At 44.0% G+C, this 24,820-nt stretch overlaps 1 protein-coding gene across 1 annotated transcript in view; it reads right to left on the bottom strand.

Moving 5' to 3' along the window:
- Positions 1 to 24,820, bottom strand: part of LOC144783294 (uncharacterized) — a 688,842-nt gene that overhangs the window by 583,480 nt on the left and 80,542 nt on the right. The gene's annotated exons all lie outside the window — the stretch shown is intronic.

Genomic DNA, 24,820 nt, shown 5'->3' with positions numbered 1-24,820 from the left:
CCCAGGATGTCAGCTAGTGGGGAGACAGGATATTCCCGTGAAGGAGATTTTTGTTCTCGACCTCCCTATGGAGGCGAGATGAGACCCTCAAATTCAGGAATGCCGTTATTACAGTCACAGTATGAGGAAGAAAGGAGATCCCTAGGTACAGGAAGTTTATTCCCAAGACCAAATTATGGTGAAGGACCTAGTGAGACTCATCCCACTGCCCCAAGTTATGCTCCCACACTAACCCCGCAGGTGTTACATGACAAATCTATAGAGAGATTACTGGAAGAAAAGGAGCGGGAGGTGCTAGCAAAACAGAGAGCTGAGATTATTCAGAAAATGACCCGGTTAAATACCAGTCCTGAAGCATTGACAATCCCAGTAACAATCGGACCCGTGGTTTCATTGTACGGGGATCGGCATGAAAGTCCAAAACCTCCAGTCATTACTCCCGTAATAGCACAGTCCAGACCAGAACCCTTAATTATAGATGAACAGACGAGCGAATGTGAATCTGAAGCCTCACTGATGGATCTGCCCATTAGAAATACAGGCAAAAGAATGCAGAAAAGACATAATCCTTTCAATGCGAGGGAGATTCAAATGGAATCAACTTCGGGTACTAGAAGTGTCACCTTGGTCACACCTGAGGAAATTGAAAGATGGAGTCAAGAATTAGAGAAACAAACTTCGCAAACGAAACCTTTAGACCTCTACAAACTGTGAGTAGAAATAGAAGAATTAATGGCAGGGAACGTAGGATTAGATAGATTAAATACCTACTCTGAAGAAGAACTGTTGTTTATGTGCAAAAGTCTTACCCGCAATGTCCGAGTACTTCATGAAAAATTGACAGATACTGCTGCTAGTATGGGAATAGACATTTCAAAATCGAAACCCTTGCAGAAACCCTACCGAGCAGAATTTTCAGACAAAGATTTGGAAAACCTGAATGTGTCAGGGAAAAAGGCACAGGTCAAGGAACTATTGACAGTATTGCAGAAATGGGGAGACGTGGAAAAATGGAAAGCCAGATGGGCTAGGAAGAAAGATGAGGCCAGGTCTAGGCAGGTAACTCCCGAATTCGCTCTAAGAGAAGCTGAGAAACCAGAACAGTTATGCCCTATGCGTGAAGTGCCAGGGGGAAGATATGTACACGTCCCATGGTCCCGACAGGATATTGTGTCCTTCACAAATGACTTTCCAAAATTACGAGAAAAACCAGTCGACTGGTACCGGCAGGTAGAGAGATTCGTAAAAGTGCAGAAATGCCTATGGAAAGACCTGGATGGGTTCTTCGACATAGTGGTCCCTGTAGATCTGTGGACTGAGTGTAAAATAGCCATCGCCTGGCCTAGTGAGGAATATCCGAGAGATGACAAGACAGGGGAACCATCAAAGTAAGTGATGAGGAAGTATGAACAGGTAATTCAACATTTGAAAATAAAAGTACCTGCAAAGGAAACTGATTGGACCAAGATAGATAGAACCACACAGGAAAGGGACGAGACAGTACACTCGTTTTATGAAAGGCTGTTGCAGGTGTTCAAAACATACAGTGGTATAGATAACATCGAGATGAAGGACATGACCCACTTCATTTACAGGTTTGTAAACGGTTTAAGACCCGAAATTTGTCAGTGGATAAAGGATAATAAAATCTGTTGGCATACCAAAAAGATAGATGAGGTCCTACGGTACGCCAAGTACTGTGAGGACGAAATGGCAGAAAAGAAAAAGGCCCTGAAGGAAAAGGTGATGTGGGCTCAAGTGAAGCTCGCAGAACAGCAAGAAAAGCAACTGAGTAAATTAAATAAAGTTACTCAGAACCAAGGTCCAGGGGGAGGGAATGGAGGAAAGCCCCGACCTAAAATGAGTAGAGAGGAAGCCAAAAAGAAATTTCCCTGCCATCAGTGCGGAGAAATTGGACATTGGCGAGACGAGTGTCCGTATTTACAAGTTGATAATGCCCAAACACCTGATTTAATTCCACAGACGCAGAATGAAAAGCAAAGAAAGACCCAGCAACAGGTAAAAACGATTCAAGTGCCTCGAGCGCCAAAGCCTATATTTAAAGGGAAGTCACCACAGGGTGATGATGTAGAAGTCTGGGGAGGCAATGAGGATAGAAATACAGCAACTTCGCAGTATTTGTTGAGCGATACCTTTTTCTGTGATGACCAATACTGACGGGGCCTGAGAGGGGAGGACAAGGAGTGCGTACTTGGCACCTCTTTGCCGGTAGACCAGTCGGGCCATATATTGAAGGAAAGGTTGATGGAAATGATGTCACCTTTCTATTGGACACTGGTGCTACCCGTTCTACTGTGAGAACAGTGGACGTTCCAAACCTACCCCTCTCGGGAGAAGCAATCCAAGTAGTAGGAGTCACTAATCAATTGATTAGTACCCCTGTTACCGAACCCATGGAGATCTCAATTGGAAATTTTAAACAAATGCACAGATTTGTTGTTTGTGATACCAGTCCGGTAAATTTACTGGGACGTGATTTGCTGTGCAAAATGAATTGTACCATCTTTTGCACACCAAAGGGCGTCGAAATTCAAACCCCAGATGAAGACGGTATCTACAAGCTAATGCTAATTAGACCTGACTCAGAAATAAAACGAATGACTATACAGGACTTACCTGAAGAACTCCAGCAGACAGTGAAGTCAGAAGTGTGGGACTTTACTGGAAAGGATGTAGGGTTAATGAAAAACGTAGATCCCATACAGATAACAATGAAGGAAAATGCAGTTTACCCTAACACTAAGCCTTACAAAATGAGTGCCGAAGTGAGAGCAGGTGTTGCCATTGAAGTACAAAAATTGCTAGAAGCAAACATCATACAGGAAGTAATGAGTAGCCCGTGTAATTCACCCATTATGGGCATCAAAAAGCCCAATGGCAAGTACAGAGTAGTGCAGGACCTGAGAAAGGTAAACAAGATAGTGGTCCCTTGCTGCCCTATTGTCCCGAATCCAGCAGTGATTCTGTATCAGATCCCCTGGGATGCTGAATGGTTCACTGTGATAGACCTATGTCATGCTTTCTTTTCGATCCCATTGCATCCAGATAGCAAATTTCTTTTCTCATTTGCTTTCAACAGTAACGTGTATGTCTGGAACAGGGTCCCCCAGGGGTACACAGAGAGCCCCTCTATCTTTAATCAGATCTTGAAAAAATGCCTTGAAACTTTAGTCTTACCTGGAAAATCTGTTTTAGTACAGTACATAGACGACCTATTGGTGGCGTCTAAAAGCCATAGGGATTGCGTGGTTGACACCATTGCCCTACTGAATCACCTGAGTGAAAAGGGACATAAAGTGGCCCCTGAGAAATTACAGTTCTGTTCGAAATCAGTGAAATATCTGGGACACCAGATAGAAAAAGGTATCAGAAAAGTCACCTCAGAGAGAGTCAGAATAATTCAAAATATGCAGTTACCCCGTACTCAGAAAGAAATAAGAATGTTCCTCGGAGTTGTAGGTTATTGCAGGCAATGGATTGTGGGATTTGCAGTTCTTGCAAAGCCTTTGATACAAATGACAAAGAAAGGAGCAAAGGACCCAGTTGAGTGGAATGACGAGAGCCTAACAGCTTTCACACAGTTGCGAAATTGCCTGTGTACAGCCCCTGCTCTGGGAATGCCTGACTACTCCAAGGAGTTTGGCTTATTCTGTGACACTCGTGACAATTGTGCATTGTCAGTCGTGACTCAGGAGCATGGGTTGACCAGAAGGCCTGTGGCATATTTTTCTGCCACTTTGGATCCAGTGGCTGCTGGATTACCTGGATGTCTGAAAGCAGTAGCTGCAACTTGCACCAGTTTAGAACAAAGTGAGTCTATCATTATGGGACATCCTGTAACTGTATATGTTCCACATGCAGTTGTGATATTATTGACTCGTACAAAAACTCAGTATCTCACCCCTAGTCGGCTGACTAAATATGAGAGGATTCTCATGGGTGCTGCAAATATCGTTATTACCCGATGTAACATTTTAAACCCTGCCACTCTACTCCCTGACTCAATGGTAATGAAAGATAAGGGAGATAATGAGCATGAATGCATTAACCTGACAGAGTTCAGTACCAAACCTCGCCCAGACATTAAAGAAAATCCTTTGCCTGTGCATGATGTGGAATGGTTCGTGGATGGTTCCTGCCTAAGACATGAACTAGGAGGCCTAAGTGCTGCCTATGCTGTGGTCACGTTAGACAAAATTGAAGAAGCATCTTATCTATTTGGAGTAAAGTCTGCACAAATAGCCGAATTGATCGCCCTGATAAGAGCTTGCAAATTGGGAAAAGACAAAAAAGTAACAGTGTATACTGATAGTCAGTACTGTTACGGGGTTGTGCATGACTTTGGCCAATTATGGCTACAAAGAGAATTCCTGACTTCTTCAGGTACCCCCATTCGGAATGGAAAAGTTGTCCAAGACCTTTTAGAGGCAATCCAGTTACCAAAGGAACTGGCAGTGGTCAAATGTGTTGCTCATAAGAAGGGCCTTGACCCTGTATCTTTGGGAAATGATTTCGCTGATCGGGTGCCAAAACAATGTGCTATGGATCGAATGAGAATAAATCCCAATCGGGGTGGGGTTGGAAACAGCTGCCAACTTAGAATGTTTGAAGAAGTGCCTACTTGGGATGAAGTGAGAGAATGGCAGCATGTGACGCCCTGGGAAGAGAAAGAGAAATGGAAAGAACAAGGTTGTAAACCGAGACGTGAGGATGGTGTCATGGTGGGCCCAAACGGTATGGCTGTGTTACCAAGACACCTGCTTGCCCCAATGGCTCGATTGATACATGAGGGATCACACATTGGGAGGGACGCCATGGTTCTGGTATTTCAACAGACTTGGTACAACAAGAAGTTCAGGAAGGTAGCAGAATCCCTTTGCCAGAGGTGCTTGACATGTCAGCAGTTCAACGCTGGTAAGAAAACAGAAGTTGAACTGATGAAAATTGGGAGATCAGGGGGTCCCTTTGTGAGAATACAAATTGATTTCATTACCATGCCACGATGTGAGGGAAAAAGATATGTCCTTGTCATTGTCTGCTTATTTTCAAAATGGGTGGAAGCTTACCCTGCCACACAGAATGACGCCATAACAGTAGCTAAGCTCCTACTAAAAGAGTTGATACCTAGATTCGGGGTTCCAGTATTTATTGACTCAGATAGAGGTACTCATTTTCAGAATGAAATTTTGGCCCAGCTTTGTACAGCATTTGGCATCACACAAAAGCTGCACTGTGCATATCATCCAGAGGCTTCTGGAGTGGTAGAACAGATAAACGGTACCATAAAAAATAGATTGGCAAAAATATGTGATTCTACCGGCTTGAACTGGATAAAAGCCTTGCCTCTTGTTCTGATGGGACTCAGAAGCATTCCAGATCGAAGAACAGGCCTGAGCCCCCATGAAATATTGATGGGAAGAGTGATGAGACAAGCATGGGTACCAGGATACAAACTGTTAAGCATTTCTGATGATTTGGTACTTGAATACTGCAAGCAACTGGGTGACCAAGTGCGTTCTATCTCTCGCCAGATTGGGGCAGACGCCGTCGCCAACCCGACAACTCCAGTTCACAAATTGGTTCCTGGTGACTGGGTTAAGATAAAGAAGCATACTCGTTCAAGTTGTCTTGCACCAAGGTGGGGGAAAAAGCGCCAAGTAATCCTGGTAACGATGACAGCAGTGAAGTGTGCAGGCGTTCCCAAGTGGATCCATGCCAGCCATACCAAGAAGGTGATACCAGACAAGGAGCCTGGAGCTGAAGGTTGTACAGCTGAGGGGTCTACAGACATTGGTCCTGAAGTAGCTGATACCAGACGACCGAGCACCAGTCCCGTTGAGGGTCCTTTAGGCGTTGGTCCAGAGGCAGCCGATGACGTATGGCCAAGCACCAGTACTGCTGAGGAACCCACAGACGTTGGTCTGAAAGAAGCTGATGACGAGCTGCAAAGGATTTGGCCAGAAGATTGGATACCCATAGTCGATCTTACTGGAGATCCACTGAGAACAAGAGAGCGAATAAGGGAAGACAGAGAGTGGAATAGAGAGGACAAGCAAGGCACAGGCGAAGACCCTCAGATCATTGAGATTCACATCAAAACTGAGGACGAAGAAGAAGGTCAGACAGGGACAGAACAAGTGATCGATACTCCTCCACAGACTCCTGATATCGAAAAGGGACAGACTAGACATAGTGTAATAGTTCGAGCAGAAGAAAATCAAGGGATCGAAGTGCTCGAGCAGGATCAGGCAGAACTAGAAGAACGTGTTCAGGACACGGAAACAGAGACATTCGAAAGCAAAATTCAAAACTCACCTGAACAAGGCCAGCTTAGTAACCAGGCAGAAGAAATAGATACAAGACCTGGGACTAGTCAGACAGAAAGGGAGAAGACAGAAATTGAAGTGCCACAAACAAGTGAAAATAAAAGAACATTAGAGGAAAGCCAAAGAACAGTGCCAGCTAAAAGACTCAAGAAAAAGAAGCACATTGAGCCAAGGTATATTAAAAGACTAAGATTAAGAATAAAAACAGTCCAAGAGAAACTTGCAGACATAAGAAGAAGTCCCTGAATTGCAGAAATACCTGAAGATAGCTCCAAGAGAAGGAGTGAGCGAATAAAACGACAAAACGAAAAATACAAGGATCCGGAGTGGACCTACTTAATCTTGGAAAACTTTAAGGGTTCTTGATATTACTGACGAAAGCGACGGAGAACGGATTACTGATTACTCTGCAGAAGAAGAGGAAGAACCTCCGTGAAATTGCTCAGCAATAAAATTACCTGGGAAGAGCTGCAAAGAGGGGTTAAAATTTCCTTCTGAGCCAAAATGTCTGATACAAACGTGAGTGGTAGACCTAGCCGCAGTTGTTGCAAAACATGCTGCAAAGTGTGTATATGTAGTATAGTTATAGTAATATTAATTTGGATAGGATTAACAGTTTTCATTCCCTTTATGGTTAGCAAAAATACTAATATTGACCCTACTCAGATTACCGACACTGAAGAACTGACAACACGAAGTGTAGAAAGACGTGAGAAAGCACTCAGAGAGACAAAACGAGACTTAGAAGCATCAGATGAGGAAGGACTACATTACCACGGAGTTAGAAACAAGACACATTTAAATGTTTTCGCAAATTTGTTAGTGCATTACGTAGAAACTATGGAAATAGAAGATTGTTATGTCTGCATGAAGCTACCTACTTCTGTGGCTGAAGGCGTGACATATCATCACCTACCTCTGACCTATGGAATCTCCTGTAGTATTTTAGCAAGCTTATTTTACAAAAGAGGACCGTTGCAGTACTATTATTCTAATAATGACGTGATCTTTTCTGAACTTCCCATTCGTGGAAATCTGAATCCTGTACATACCAAAAGTGATGTAATACGATATATGGGAGACTATTTTCTGACTATAGGTAATATAGACATAGCTGAAGCACACAGAGATAACTTGACCTGTACATTACATGAACAAGAAAAGATATTTTTAAACATGGCAGAGACAAGAAGGGAGAGTTTCCAAAGGAAGGCAAATGACAAAAGGCAGAAAACACCTAAATGGGCCGAGAACATGAAAAGCACCTCAAATGGCGGGGCAGGGCCTGCTTTGTTGCTGGATTTCGAAAAGAAAGGGAAACTCTGTCTTCACTGCGAGAAGACTAGTTATTATAATAACATTTTCATTGGTTCCAGTCAATCTGAACACAATTACAAGGTAATTGGAGGTTGGGGATTCAAAAATGGGTCAGAGACTGTGTTTCCTGGAATTTATTATATATGTGGAGACAAGGCTTATTTCAAATTGCCGGATCACTGGTATGGAAGCTGCTATTTTGGCATTGTTTTCCCGAGAATATACCATGTGAATGAAATTGCTGGAAGCAGTGAAAATACTAATGGCTTAGTGCGTAGTAAAAGAGAAAGCGTAGGTGAAATAATGGGTAGTATTTTTAGTGCACTGATACCTGGAGTGGGAGTGGTTCTGAACACTCACAGAATTTGCAAATTGTCCACTATAGTGGATGTGCTGTCTACTGACACAGCTCATGGATTTCTGTTGGTCAATACTGAAATGGTTGCGATCAGATCAATGGTTTTGCAGAACAGACTTGCTCTTGACACCTTATTAGCAAAAGAGGGCGGAGTCTGCCGGATGTTGAAGGCGCAACATTGTTGCACTTACATTCCGGACAAAAGCGTACAGCTCAAAAGATATGTGAAAAACATTACTAATTTGGAAAAGGAACTCAAACCACACGAGGTTGACAGTGCCTGGAAGAGACTGGTTGATGGTCTCTCCAATGTAGGTCATTGGTTTGCTAGTTTAGGTAAAAGCTTATTGTTAAAGGTACTGATGCCAATTGGAGTGATAGGTCTTATCCTATTCCTCATATTCGTCTGTTGCAAATGTCGCAAACACCGAAAGAAATATCAAGTGAATGCGAGAGGAGTGAAACGAAGTGCGGATGAACTTGAATTGGAAGAAATGAATAATCAGATTTATAAAAAGGTGAAAAAATTCTCACCCTACCAAAACTGAGAAAGAGAAGCTGAATCGCTTGTTGGAAGAGATAGAAATGTACAAGGTGTGAAAGAAAGTTGGCATCTGGTTCCATTTATGTGTGATGATAGTAAATATCATCAAAGAGGGGATTGATAGAGCAAGATTTCGCATCGCGACTTGCTCGATTCATGAACCTCAATTTGTCATAACCTCATAACAAACGTACGTTATTATTAATATCTTTATTTTGGATACACGTGAAAGGTAGCGAAGCTTGCTTATGTGTTCTACTTATACGATTAATCCGTGTCCCTAAAAATGGCCGCTGCTTGTCTTTTCGCTTTTGCGCATGCGTTAGTCACACTCACGTGACTCTACGTAAATGTAGTTCTGGAGGGAAAAGGGTGCGCATGCGTAATACGCAGCTTTCGTGATAACGTGGTGATGCCCGTGCAGTTGCTCTCGTGTCCATGTATATGTTACTAATGTCTAATTGCATAGTATATTTTCCTGATGATGAATCTGAAGTACAAAGTCATGACATGTAATACAAGCATTTATTTCTATGTTTTAATTTGTTTTCGCTTACTTTTCATGTATCACGGGAAATGGGGGTCCAAATGGGTCATGAACCATTTTGAAGGTCCTTTCTGCGCATGCTCCAGATGCAAGGCCAGAGACAAACTTGGACCGTGGAACTCAGCCAGCTGGCAGCCACAGTCGAGAGGCTCCTGGGAGCGCTACCTCTGACCCAGGAGGATGGAGAAAATGTTCCTATGTTGTAACAAATGTATAAGTTTTCATTGTATTCCGTGCGACTTCTCGTGGGAACCCCAATCTTGCTAGGCGGCACCCTAGGATGCTAAGTAGGGCTTGTAATAGTCTGTTCTGATTGGTGTGTTAACCAAATCCTACCTTAGGACCAATTGAAATTGGGGATTCTGACAATTTGCAACATTTGGGGGGTGGTACCCTGTCCCAAAACAGTATATCTACCCTGGGTTCACCTAGGGAAATTGTCCGACTTGTCTGAATAGCTGACCTGTCACTGACCCAACGCACTCAATAGGTGACTTGATACAGAGGTGCTGCGGAGCTCTCTGTCCGAAATCTGACCATAGACTCTGAAGGTTTTACTGAACCTTAAGTGCTGGCGGAGCACTTTGCTGGGGAATTCGCTGACCCAATCGGGGTCCTGACTGATAGCTGCAGAGAGGGTGGAGCGCAGGCGTTGCTTCCGAACTGCGGGTGCTGGTCGTATCCTGGTGGTCCTGTCCTGATCCGAATCTGGGTTTCCTTTCCTGTCCTGTCCTGGGGTGTCCATTCTGCACCTGCTGTCCCACTGAGGGTTATCCTTCCTTGAGGGTTTTCCTGTCCTTAACTGACCCGTGGCCAGGGTTGGTTTTCACACCAGTCTAGGTAAATATTGCTCTGAAATTCTTAAAACTGCACCTTTCTATTTTTCTGTCTTTGCTTCAATAAAGACATACCTTTGCACGTGATAATTTTCCATGCTTTCTCCTGCAACCATTGCATTTCATAAAGTCATTTGCATTTGATTTCATATCGTGTTCCTATGTTACCCTACCTTTTAGAAATCATTTTCTGTATTACAGTTTGCAACTTCCTGATATGGTCTTGGGTTTTTCTCTCGAAAACTGACTAAGTAACTCAGATTTATAGCGTGTTCATCTTGCCCCTTATCTTAGTTTTCCTCTCACTTAGCGGGTTCCCTGTCGCATTAGTATTCTATTGATAAAGCTGTATGACTGCCCTTTATTTGAATTTAAGATAAACTTTTCAAAACTTCCAGTTGTCCGTGGTCATTTCATAAAATAAAGTATAAAAGTTGGGTTTGTATTTTGCTGCCTTTCCTTTTACAGCTAGCTCCCTGACCCATCGTGGTCATAGGTACCCATAACGGTGGATGGTAAGTTGGGTACACTGAAAATATATCGAACAGGAACTCACAATTATTGGTAGTAGATTGTGTGGTCACCTGATCAATGTATATGATAAAGTAAAGTATATGGGCCCGAAGCCAGAAGTGGCGACATTATTGGTCGGGTGACCCGCGATCTCTAGCAGTAATTTTCTGGTAGCAGAGGTATGGTTAGGGACTAGTTAAAGGATAGGTAGGACTAGTTAGTCTAGCTAAGTCGGATGCTGCTATAAGAGTAGGCGCTTCAAGGGAAATTGATCACTCACTTGAAAATCGTTTACTTTGAAAAATTATGAAATGTTTTAAAATTGTTATTCTTCTTATCATATTGTTATATGTATTAATCCATTCGTACGTAAAACGTTTTGCATGTTGTTAGGAATCCCCGGGGAATTGAATAGCGAGTGGTGAATAGAATCCATTCGCGTTGAGGTCACCGGTTTTAAGGAAAGTTGGTGCAGGTTAGGTAGAACTGGAAGCACTAACTAGGGTTTTTCTGAATATATGATTGAATAAATGTTAGTAACGAGGTTCATTGGCAAAATTCCCATTGTGGCGTAACCTAGTCAGGGTCACATCGGAAGAGTAGCAGGTTCATCGGAGCTCGAGTGAAAGCAAAGGGGTTCGCTAGGGAAACCTTAGTCTCAGATATATCCCGGAGAAGTGGATGAGTCTAGGGAAGTAACAGGTTCTCCAATGCTAGTGTGAAGGGTAGGCAGAAGAGATCTACTCGTAGTGAGTGAAAAGTAAATGGAAGTAGTTTACTTGCAGCGAAACAAATTCTTTCCTGTCTAGACACTTGAGCACGGTGGCGAATGTGTATTCGTTGTAAAATAACCAAGCACTAAGCACTTTAGAAAGAAAGAAAGTTTCCATTACCTTGTGAAGGAGGGAGTCAGTCGCGAAGCTGCTCTGACGTCACTCCGTGCCGCGCTGGGATTGGTAGACGCAGCGGGCTGCTAGCGTAGCTGGAATTGTAAAGGAGGGGCGAGCGCCGGAGCGTGGGAACTGTCTCACGAAGGGGCCGCGCACCCATTGGTCGAAAATATTTGAACTCGTGCATTTTATTGGCCGCACGAAAATAAAAGACGCATTCGGATTGGGAGTGACTTATAAACAAAGCCGCTTGCAGGAATCGTATGTGGCACTCGTATACTCCGGAGACTAGACCCGATCCAAGATACCTAGGCTTTGGAAGAGATCAGTGGAAGACTAATAGATACGATATTATGTACGGAACTAAGAGAAAAGTATTTCTTGTAAATAAGGTGAAGAATTATTTCAAAAAGGACAAGCCGATTAAAACTAGAGAAGGTGTTGTCATACCGCAACCCAACACTCCCGCATCTTTCATGATGTTCGATAAAGGGTACAACACGTGTATGGTTGGAGAATTGGGTTAAATACACGAAAGATGACGGAGTATTGGCTTTTCCGTTAGATGGAACATTTAACAGCAGAATTCTTTTTAATTTGAGAACCCGAATGAATGATTTACATCCCAGACCTAGATTAACGCAGTATGAAGCACTAGAGGAATGGGAAATCGAGGCTTTCGAAAGGGATAAGCCACGAATGGACAAAGGGTTAACTAAATTTTATCCAAAGTTGAAGCAGGAAGCACGAGCTAAAAAGATGAAACAGTGGAGGCAGAATATGATAGTGGAGGGATTGTTTCCCATGATGCCAGCAGATGATCCTTCTGGGGGACAGAAACGGTTGGAAAAATCTAAACATTGGGTACCCATTGGAGAGTCGGATGATGAATTGTTAGATGACCTATGTACAAGAAGTCCGCCTCCTTATAATGAGGGACATCGACCTTCCAGTGCAGGAGATATTTCCCGAAGACTTCCTCCTCAGGAAGAAGTTAGGTCCGCAAGTGTAGGAGGGGGTTACCACATTCCTCCCTATACCGAGAGTCTAGGACCAGTGGATACCAGAAACATTTACCCCAGGATGTCAGCTAGTGGGGAGACAGGATATTCCCGTGAAGGAGATTTTTGTTCTCGACCTCCCTATGGAGGCGAGATGAGACCCTCAAATTCAGGAATGCCGTTATTACAGTCACAGTATGAGGAAGAAAGGAGATCCCTAGGTACAGGAAGTTTATTCCCAAGACCAAATTATGGTGAAGGACCTAGTGAGACTCATCCCACTGCCCCAAGTTATGCTCCCACACTAACCCCGCAGGTGTTACATGACAAATCTATAGAGAGATTACTGGAAGAAAAGGAGCGGGAGGTGCTAGCAAAACAGAGAGCTGAGATTATTCAGAAAATGACCCGGTTAAATACCAGTCCTGAAGCATTGACAATCCCAGTAACAATCGGACCCGTGGTTTCATTGTACGGGGATCGGCATGAAAGTCCAAAACCTCCAGTCATTACTCCCGTAATAGCACAGTCCAGACCAGAACCCTTAATTATAGATGAACAGACGAGCGAATGTGAATCTGAAGCCTCACTGATGGATCTGCCCATTAGAAATACAGGCAAAAGAATGCAGAAAAGACATAATCCTTTCAATGCGAGGGAGATTCAAATGGAATCAACTTCGGGTACTAGAAGTGTCACCTTGGTCACACCTGAGGAAATTGAAAGATGGAGTCAAGAATTAGAGAAACAAACTTCGCAAACGAAACCTTTAGACCTCTACAAACTGTGAGTAGAAATAGAAGAATTAATGGCAGGGAACGTAGGATTAGATAGATTAAATACCTACTCTGAAGAAGAACTGTTGTTTATGTGCAAAAGTCTTACCCGCAATGTCCGAGTACTTCATGAAAAATTGACAGATACTGCTGCTAGTATGGGAATAGACATTTCAAAATCGAAACCCTTGCAGAAACCCTACCGAGCAGAATTTTCAGACAAAGATTTGGAAAACCTGAATGTGTCAGGGAAAAAGGCACAGGTCAAGGAACTATTGACAGTATTGCAGAAATGGGGAGACGTGGAAAAATGGAAAGCCAGATGGGCTAGGAAGAAAGATGAGGCCAGGTCTAGGCAGGTAACTCCCGAATTCGCTCTAAGAGAAGCTGAGAAACCAGAACAGTTATGCCCTATGCGTGAAGTGCCAGGGGGAAGATATGTACACGTCCCATGGTCCCGACAGGATATTGTGTCCTTCACAAATGACTTTCCAAAATTACGAGAAAAACCAGTCGACTGGTACCGGCAGGTAGAGAGATTCGTAAAAGTGCAGAAATGCCTATGGAAAGACCTGGATGGGTTCTTCGACATAGTGGTCCCTGTAGATCTGTGGACTGAGTGTAAAATAGCCATCGCCTGGCCTAGTGAGGAATATCCGAGAGATGACAAGACAGGGGAACCATCAAAGTAAGTGATGAGGAAGTATGAACAGGTAATTCAACATTTGAAAATAAAAGTACCTGCAAAGGAAACTGATTGGACCAAGATAGATAGAACCACACAGGAAAGGGACGAGACAGTACACTCGTTTTATGAAAGGCTGTTGCAGGTGTTCAAAACATACAGTGGTATAGATAACATCGAGATGAAGGACATGACCCACTTCATTTACAGGTTTGTAAACGGTTTAAGACCCGAAATTTGTCAGTGGATAAAGGATAATAAAATCTGTTGGCATACCAAAAAGATAGATGAGGTCCTACGGTACGCCAAGTACTGTGAGGACGAAATGGCAGAAAAGAAAAAGGCCCTGAAGGAAAAGGTGATGTGGGCTCAAGTGAAGCTCGCAGAACAGCAAGAAAAGCAACTGAGTAAATTAAATAAAGTTACTCAGAACCAAGGTCCAGGGGGAGGGAATGGAGGAAAGCCCCGACCTAAAATGAGTAGAGAGGAAGCCAAAAAGAAATTTCCCTGCCATCAGTGCGGAGAAATTGGACATTGGCGAGACGAGTGTCCGTATTTACAAGTTGATAATGCCCAAACACCTGATTTAATTCCACAGACGCAGAATGAAAAGCAAAGAAAGACCCAGCAACAGGTAAAAACGATTCAAGTGCCTCGAGCGCCAAAGCCTATATTTAAAGGGAAGTCACCACAGGGTGATGATGTAGAAGTCTGGGGAGGCAATGAGGATAGAAATACAGCAACTTCGCAGTATTTGTTGAGCGATACCTTTTTCTGTGATGACCAATACTGACGGGGCCTGAGAGGGGAGGACAAGGAGTGCGTACTTGGCACCTCTTTGCCGGTAGACCAGTCGGGGCCATATATTGAAGGAAAGGTTGATGGAAATGATGTCACCTTTCTATTGGACACTGGTGCTACCCGTTCTACTGTGAGAACAGTGGACGTTCCAAACCTACCCCTCTCGGGAGAAGCAATCCAAGTAGTAGGAGTCACTAATCAATTGATTAGTACCCCTGTTACCGAACCCATGGAGATCTCAATTGGAAATTTTAAACAAATGCACAGATTTGTTGTTTGTGATACCAGTCCGGTAAATTTACTGGGACGTGATTTGCTGTGCAAAATGAATTGTACCATCTTGTGCACACCAAAGGGCGTCGAAATTCAAACCCCAGATGAAGACGGTATCTACAAGCTAATGCTAATTAGACCTGACTCAGAAATAAAACGAATGACTATACAGGACTTACCTGAAGAACTCCAGCAGACAGTGAAGTCAGAAGTGTGGGACTTTACTGGAAAGGATGTAGGGTTAATGAAAAACGTAGATCCCATACAGATAACAATGAAGGAAAATGCAGTTTACCCTAACACTAAGCCTTACAAAATGAGTGCCGAAGTGAGAGCAGGTGTTGCCATTGAAGTACAAAAATTGCTAGAAGCAAACATCATACAGGAAGTAATGAGTAGCCCGTGTAATTCACCCATTATGGGCATCAAAAAGCCCAATGGCAAGTACAGAGTAGTGCAGGACCTGAGAAAGGTAAACAAGATAGTGGTCCCTTGCTGCCCTATTGTCCCGAATCCAGCAGTGATTCTGTATCAGATCCCCTGGGATGCTGAATGGTTCACTGTGATAGACCTATGTCATGCTTTCTTTTCGATCCCATTGCATCCAGATAGCAAATTTCTTTTCTCATTTGCTTTCAACAGTAACGTGTATGTCTGGAACAGGGTCCCCCAGGGGTACACAGAGAGCCCCTCTATCTTTAATCAGATCTTGAAAAAATGCCTTGAAACTTTAGTCTTACCTGGAAAATCTGTTTTAGTACAGTACATAGACGACCTATTGGTGGCGTCTAAAAGCCATAGGGATTGCGTGGTTGACACCATTGCCCTACTGAATCACCTGAGTGAAAAGGGACATAAAGTGGCCCCTGAGAAATTACAGTTCTGTTCGAAATCAGTGAAATATCTGGGACACCAGATAGAAAAAGGTATCAGAAAAGTCACCTCAGAGAGAGTCAGAATAATTCAAAATATGCAGTTACCCAGTACTCAGAAAGAAATAAGAATGTTCCTCGGAGTTGTAGGTTATTGCAGGCAATGGATTGTGGGATTTGCAGTTCTTGCAAAGCCTTTGATACAAATGACAAAGAAAGGAGCAAAGGACCCAGTTGAGTGGAATGACGAGAGCCTAACAGCTTTCACACAGTTGCGAAATTGCCTGTGTACAGCCCCTGCTCTGGGAATGCCTGACTACTCCAAGGAGTTTGGCTTATTCTGTGACACTCGTGACAATTGTGCATTGTCAGTCGTGACTCAGGAGCATGGGTTGACCAGAAGGCCTGTGGCATATTTTTCTGCCACTTTGGATCCAGTGGCTGCTGGATTACCTGGATGTCTGAAAGCAGTAGCTGCAACTTGCACCAGTTTAGAACAAAGTGAGTCTATCATTATGGGACATCCTGTAACTGTATATGTTCCACATGCAGTTGTGATATTATTGACTCGTACAAAAACTCAGTATCTCACCCCTAGTCGGCTGACTAAATATGAGAGGATTCTCATGGGTGCTGCAAATATCGTTATTACCCGATGTAACATTTTAAACCCTGCCACTCTACTCCCTGACTCAATGGTAATGAAAGATAAGGGAGATAATGAGCATGAATGCATTAACCTGACAGAGTTCAGTACCAAACCTCGCCCAGACATTAAAGAAAATCCTTTGCCTGTGCATGATGTGGAATGGTTCGTGGATGGTTCCTGCCTAAGACATGAACTAGGAGGCCTAAGTGCTGCCTATGCTGTGGTCACGTTAGACAAAATTGAAGAAGCATCTTATCTATTTGGAGTAAAGTCTGCACAAATAGCCGAATTGATCGCCCTGATAAGAGCTTGCAAATTGGGAAAAGACAAAAAAGTAACAGTGTATACTGATAGTCAGTACTGTTACGGGGTTGTGCATGACTTTGGCCAATTATGGCTACAAAGAGAATTCCTGACTTCTTCAGGTACCCCCATTCGGAATGGAAAAGTTGTCCAAGACCTTTTAGAGGCAATCCAGTTACCAAAGGAACTGGCAGTGGTCAAATGTGTTGCTCATAAGAAGGGCCTTGACCCTGTATCTTTGGGAAATGATTTCGCTGATCGGGTGCCAAAACAATGTGCTATGGATCGAATGAGAATAAATCCCAATCGGGGTGGGGTTGGAAACAGCTGCCAACTTAGAATGTTTGAAGAAGTGCCTACTTGGGATGAAGTGAGAGAATGGCAGCATGTGACGCCCTGGGAAGAGAAAGAGAAATGGAAAGAACAAGGTTGTAAACCGAGACGTGAGGATGGTGTCATGGTGGGCCCAAACGGTATGGCTGTGTTACCAAGACACCTGCTTGCCCCAATGGCTCGATTGATACATGAGGGATCACACATTGGGAGGGACGCCATGGTTCTGGTATTTCAACAGACTTGGTACAACAAGAAGTTCAGGAAGGTAGCAGAATCCCTTTGCCAGAGGTGCTTGACATGTCAGCAGTTCAACGCTGGTAAGAAAACAGAAGTTGAACTGATGAAAATTGGGAGATCAGGGGGTCCCTTTGTGAGAATACAAATTGATTTCATTACCATGCCACGATGTGAGGGAAAAAGATATGTCCTTGTCATTGTCTGCTTATTTTCAAAATGGGTGGAAGCTTACCCTGCCACACAGAATGACGCCATAACAGTAGCTAAGCTCCTACTAAAAGAGTTGATACCTAGATTCGGGGTTCCAGTATTTATTGACTCAGATAGAGGTACTCATTTTCAGAATGAAATTTTGGCCCAGCTTTGTACAGCATTTGGCATCACACAAAAGCTGCACTGTGCATATCATCCAGAGGCTTCTGGAGTGGTAGAACAGATAAACGGTACCATAAAAAATAGATTGGCAAAAATATGTGATTCTACCGGCTTGAACTGGATAAAAGCCTTGCCTCTTGTTCTGATGGGACTCAGAAGCATTCCAGATCGAAGAACAGGCCTGAGCCCCCATGAAATATTGATGGGAAGAGTGATGAGACAAGCATGGGTACCAGGATACAAACTGTTAAGCATTTCTGATGATTTGGTACTTGAATACTGCAAGCAACTGGGTGACCAAGTGCGTTCTATCTCTCGCCAGATTGGGGCAGACGCCGTCGCCAACCCGACAACTCCAGTTCACAAATTGGTTCCTGGTGACTGGGTTAAGATAAAGAAGCATACTCGTTCAAGTTGTCTTGCACCAAGGTGGGGGAAAAAGCGCCAAGTAATCCTGGTAACGATGACAGCAGTGAAGTGTGCAGGCGTTCCCAAGTGGATCCATGCCAGCCATACCAAGAAGGTGATACCAGACAAGGAGCCTGGAGCTGAAGGTTGTACAGCTGAGGGGTCTACAGACATTGGTCCTGAAGTAGCTGATACCAGACGACCGAGCACCAGTCCCGTTGAGGGTCCTTTAGGCGTTGGTCCAGAGGCAGCCGATGACGTATGGCCAAGCACCAGTACTGCTGAGGAACCCACAGACGTTGGTCTGAAAGAAGCTGATGACGAGCTGCAAAGGATTTGGCCAGAAGATTGGATACCCATAGTCGATCTTACTGGAGATCCACTGAGAACAAGAGAGCGAATAAGGGAAGACAGAGAGTGGAATAGAGAGGACAAGCAAGGCACAGGCGAAGACCCTCAGATCATTGAGATTCACATCAAAACTGAGGACGAAGAAGAAGGTCAGACAGGGACAGAACAAGTGATCGATACTCCTCCACAGACTCCTGATATCGAAAAGGGACAGACTAGACATAGTGTAATAGTTCGAGCAGAAGAAAATCAAGGGATCGAAGTGCTCGAGCAGGATCAGGCAGAACTAGAAGAACGTGTTCAGGACACGGAAACAGAGACATTCGAAAGCAAAATTCAAAACTCACCTGAACAAGGCCAGCTTAGTAACCAGGCAGAAGAAATAGATACAAGACCTGGGACTAGTCAGACAGAAAGGGAGAAGACAGAAATTGAAGTGCCACAAACAAGTGAAAATAAAAGAACATTAGAGGAAAGCCAAATAACAGTGCCAGCTAAAAGACTCAAGAAAAAGAAGCACATTGAGCCAAGGTATATTAAAAGACTAAGATTAAGAATAAAAACAGTCCAAGAGAAACTTGCAGACATAAGAAGAAGTCCCTGAATTGCAGAAATACCTGAAGATAGCTCCAAGAGAAGGAGTGAGCGAATAAAACGACAAAACGAAAAATACAAGGATCCGGAGTGGACCTACTTAATCTTGGAAAACTTTAAGGGTTCTTGATATTACTGACGAAAGCGACGGAGAACGGATTACTGATTACTCTGCAGAAGAAGAGGAAGAACCTCCGTGAAATTGCTCAGCAATAAAATTACCTGGGAAGAGCTGCAAAGAGGGGTTAAAATTTCCTTCTGAGCCAAAATGTCTGATACAAACGTGAGTGGTAGACCTAGCCGCAGTTGTTGCAAAACATGCTGCAAAGTGTGTATATGTAGTATAGTTATAGTAATATTAATTTGGATAGGATTAACAGTTTTCATTCCCTTTATGGTTAGCAAAAATACTAATATTGACCCTACTCAGATTACCGACACTGAAGAACTGACAACACGAAGTGTAGAAAGACGTGAGAAAGCACTCAGAGAGACAAAACGAGACTTAGAAGCATCAGATGAGGAAGGACTACATTACCACGGAGTTAGAAACAAGACACATTTAAATGTTTTCGCAAATTTGTTAGTGCATTACGTAGAAACTATGGAAATAGAAGATTGTTATGTCTGCATGAAGCTACCTACTTCTGTGGCTGAAGGCGTGACATATCATCACCTACCTCTGACCTATGGAATCTCCTGTAGTATTTTAGCAAGCTTATTTTACAAAAGAGGACCGTTGCAGTACTATTATTCTAATAATGACGTGATCTTTTCTGAACTTCCCATTCGTGGAAATCTGAATCCTGTACATACCAAAAGTGATGTAATACGATATATGGGAGACTATTTTCTGACTATAGGTAATATAGACATAGCTGAAGCACACAGAGATAACTTGACCTGTACATTACATGAACAAGAAAAGATATTTTTAAACATGGCAGAGACAAGAAGGGAGAGTTTCCAAAGGAAGGCAAATGACAAAAGGCAGAAAACACCTAAATGGGCCGAGAACATGAAAAGCACCTCAAATGGCGGGGCAGGGCCTGCTTTGTTGCTGGATTTCGAAAAGAAAGGGAAACTCTGTCTTCACTGCGAGAAGACTAGTTATTATAATAACATTTTCATTGGTTCCAGTCAATCTGAACACAATTACAAGGTAATTGGAGGTTGGGGATTCAAAAATGGGTCAGAGACTGTGTTTCCTGGAATTTATTATATATGTGGAGACAAGGCTTATTTCAAATTGCCGGATCACTGGTATGGAAGCTGCTATTTTGGCATTGTTTTCCCGAGAATATACCATGTGAATGAAATTGCTGGAAGCAGTGAAAATACTAATGGCTTAGTGCGTAGTAAAAGAGAAAGCGTAGGTGAAATAATGGGTAGTATTTTTAGTGCACTGATACCTGGAGTGGGAGTGGTTCTGAACACTCACAGAATTTGCAAATTGTCCACTATAGTGGATGTGCTGTCTACTGACACAGCTCATGGATTTCTGTTGGTCAATACTGAAATGGTTGCGATCAGATCAATGGTTTTGCAGAACAGACTTGCTCTTGACACCTTATTAGCAAAAGAGGGCGGAGTCTGCCGGATGTTGAAGGCGCAACATTGTTGCACTTACATTCCGGACAAAAGCGTACAGCTCAAAAGATATGTGAAAAACATTACTAATTTGGAAAAGGAACTCAAACCACACGAGGTTGACAGTGCCTGGAAGAGACTGGTTGATGGTCTCTCCAATGTAGGTCATTGGTTTGCTAGTTTAGGTAAAAGCTTATTGTTAAAGGTACTGATGCCAATTGGAGTGATAGGTCTTATCCTATTCCTCATATTCGTCTGTTGCAAATGTCGCAAACACCGAAAGAAATATCAAGTGAATGCGAGAGGAGTGAAACGAAGTGCGGATGAACTTGAATTGGAAGAAATGAATAATCAGATTTATAAAAAGGTGAAAAAATTCTCACCCTACCAAAACTGAGAAAGAGAAGCTGAATCGCTTGTTGGAAGAGATAGAAATGTACAAGGTGTGAAAGAAAGTTGGCATCTGGTTCCATTTATGTGTGATGATAGTAAATATCATCAAAGAGGGGATTGATAGAGCAAGATTTCGCATCGCGACTTGCTCGATTCATGAACCTCAATTTGTCATAACCTCATAACAAACGTACGTTATTATTAATATCTTTATTTTGGATACACGTGAAAGGTAGCGAAGCTTGCTTATGTGTTCTACTTATACGATTAATCCGTGTCCCTAAAAATGGCCGCTGCTTGTCTTTTCGCTTTTGCGCATGCGTTAGTCACACTCACGTGACTCTACGTAAATGTAGTTCTGGAGGGAAAAGGGTGCGCATGCGTAATACGCAGCTTTCGTGATAACGTGGTGATGCCCGTGCAGTTGCTCTCGTGTCCATGTATATGTTACTAATGTCTAATTGCATAGTATATTTTCCTGATGATGAATCTGAAGTACAAAGCCATGACATGTAATACAAGCATTTATTTCTATGTTTTAATTTGTTTTCGCTTACTTTTCATGTATCACGGGAAATGGGGGTCCAAATGGGTCATGAACCATTTTGAAGGTCCTTTCTGCGCATGCTCCAGATGCAAGGCCAGAGACAAACTTGGACCGTGGAACTCAGCCAGCTGGCAGCCACAGTCGAGAGGCTCCTGGGAGCGCTACCTCTGACCCAGGAGGATGGAGAAAATGTTCCTATGTTGTAACAAATGTATAAGTTTTCATTGTATTCCGTGCGACTTCTCGTGGGAACCCCAATCTTGCTAGGCGGCACCCTAGGATGCTAAGTAGGGCTTGTAATAGTCTGTTCTGATTGGTGTGTTAACCAAATCCTACCTTAGGACCAATTGAAATTGGGGATTCTGACAATTTGCAACATTTGGGGGGTGGTACCCTGTCCCAAAACAGTATATCTACCCTGGGTTCACCTAGGGAAATTGTCCGACTTGTCTGAATAGCTGACCTGTCACTGACCCAACGCACTCAATAGGTGACTTGATACAGAGGTGCTGCGGAGCTCTCTGTCCGAAATCTGACCATAGACTCTGAAGGTTTTACTGAACCTTAAGTGCTGGCGGAGCACTTTGCTGGGGAATTCGCTGACCCAATCGGGGTCCTGACTGATAGCTGCAGAGAGGGTGGAGCGCAGGCGTTGCTTCCGAACTGCGGGTGCTGGTCGTATCCTGGTGGTCCTGTCCTGATCCGAATCTGGGTTTCCTGTCCTGTCCTGGGGTGTCCATTCTGCACCTGCTGTCCCACTGAGGGTTATCCTTCCTTGAGGGTTTTCCTGTCCTTAACTGACCCGTGGCCAGGGTTGGTTTTCACACCAGTCTAGGTAAATATTGCTCTGAAATTCTTAAAACTGCACCTTTCTATTTTTCTGTCTTTGCTTCAATAAAGACATACCTTTGCACGTGATAATTTTCCATGCTTTCTCCTGCAACCATTGCATTTCATAAAGTCATTTGCATTTGATTTCTTATCGTGTTCCTATGTTACCCTACCTTTTAGAAATCATTTTCTGTATTACAGTTTGCAACTTCCTGATATGGTCTTGGGTTTTTCTCTCGAAAACTGACTAAGTAACTCAGATTTATAGCGTGTTCATCTTGCCCCTTATCTTAGTTTTCCTCTCACTTAGCGGGTTCCCTGTCGCATTAGTATTCTATTGATAAAGCTGTATGACTGCCCTTTATTTGAATTTAAGATAAACTTTTCAAAACTTCCAGTTGTCCGTGGTCATTTCATAAAATAAAGTATAAAAGTTGGGTTTGTATTTTGCTGCCTTTCCTTTTACAGCTAGCTCCCTGACCCATCGTGGTCATAGGTACCCATAACGGTGGATGGTAAGTTGGGTACACTGAAAATATATCGAACAGGAACTCACAATTATTGGTAGTAGATTGTGTGGTCACCTGATCAATGTATATGATAAAGTAAAGTATATGGGCCCGAAGCCAGAAGTGGCGACATTATTGGTCGGGTGACCCGCGATCTCTAGCAGATCAAACCCAGATCTTTTGACTGGGTGTGAGTGTTTGATTGGTTCAGATGCTCCGTCCATCACCACCCCCTTTTGTACCGCTTTGGCCACCATAAGAGTGGCAGGGTATGCTCACACGGGAGTCCCTTGCTCACTTTGCCGCTGGATTCAAGCAAGCCGGGCTGAAGCCGGCTGGAATGCCAGAAACCGGTCCTCGGAAGCTTGTTTCCGGTCCAGGGAAGGCATGGCTTGGCAGTTCGGGCTGGACTGTTCCCATGAGGCACAGGGTCAGACTGATTTGCATATAGCCAGGTCTGAACTGGGGTGGCAGAGTGGGCTAAAGAACGGTGATGGATCAAACCCAGATCTTTTGACTGGGTGTGAGTGTTTGATTGGTTCAGATGCTCCGTCCATCACCACCCCCTTTTGTACCGCTTTGGCCGCCATAAGTGTGGCAGGGTATGCTCAGACGTGAGTCCCTTGCTCACTTTGCCACTGTATTCAAGCAAGCCGGGCTGAAGACGGCTGGAATGCCAGAAACCGGTCCTCGGAAGCTTGTTTCCGGTCCAGGGAAGGCATGGCTTGGCTTGGCAGTTCGGGCTGGACTGTTCCCATGAGGCACAGGGTCAGACTGATTTGCATATAGCCATGTCTGAACTGGGGTGGCAGAGTGGGCTAAAGAACGTGATGGATCAAACCCAGATCTTTTGACTGGGTGTGAGTGTTTGATTGGTTAAGATGCTCCATCCATCACCACCCCCTTTTGTACTGCTTTGGCCGCCATAAGTGTGGCAGGGTATGCTCAGACGTGAGTCCCTTGCTCACTTTGCCACTGGATTCAAGCAAGACGGGCTGAAGACGGCTGGAATGGCAGAAACTGGTCCTCGGAAGCTTGTTTCGGGTCCAGGGAAGGCATGGCTTGGCAGTTCGGGCTGGACTGTTCCCATGAGGCACAGGGTCAGACTGATTTGCATATAGCCATGTCTGAACTGGGGTGGCAGAGTGGGCTAAAGAACGGTGATGGATCAAATCCAGATCTTTTGACTGGGTGTGAGTGTTTGATTGGTTCAGATGCTCCGTCCATCACCACCCCCTTTTGTACCGCTTTGGCCGCCATAAGTGTGGCAGGGTATGCTCAGACGTGAGTCCCTTGCTCACTTTGCCACTGGATTCAAGCAAGCCGGGCTGAAGACGGCTTGAATGCCAGAACCCGGTCCTCGGAAGCTTGTTTCCGGTCCAGGGAAGGCATGGCTTGGCAGTTCGGGCTGGACTGTTCCCATGAGGCACAGGGTCAGACTGATTTGCATATAGCCATGTCTGAACTGGGGTGGCAGAGTGGGCTAAAGAACGGTGATGGATCAAACCCAGATCTTTTGACTGGGTGTGGGTGTTTAATTGCTTCAGATGCTCCGTCCATCACCACCCCCTTTTGTACCGCTTTGGCCGCCATAAGTGTGGCAGGGTATGCTCAGACGTGAGTCCCTTGCTCACTTTGCCACTGGATTCAAGCAAGCCGGGCTGAAGACGGCTGGAATGCCAGAAACCGGTCCTCAGAAGATTGCTTCCAGTCCAGGGAAGGCATGGCTTGGCAGTTCGGGCTGGACTGTTCCCATGAGGCACAGGGTCAGACTGATTTGCATATAGCCATGTCTGAACTGGGGTGGCAGAGTGGGCTAAAGAACGGTGATGGATCAAACCCAGATCTTTTGACTGGGTGTGAGTGTTTGATTGGTTCAGATGCTCCGTCCATCACCACCCCCTTTTGTACCGCTTTGGCCGCCATAAGTGTGGCAG

Source organism: Lissotriton helveticus, chromosome 9 (genome assembly GCF_964261635.1).
Source record: "Lissotriton helveticus chromosome 9, aLisHel1.1, whole genome shotgun sequence".
In the NCBI taxonomy this organism is placed as follows: Eukaryota; Metazoa; Chordata; class Amphibia; order Caudata; family Salamandridae; genus Lissotriton; species Lissotriton helveticus.
This window is presented reverse-complemented; position numbering and strand designations above follow the sequence as displayed.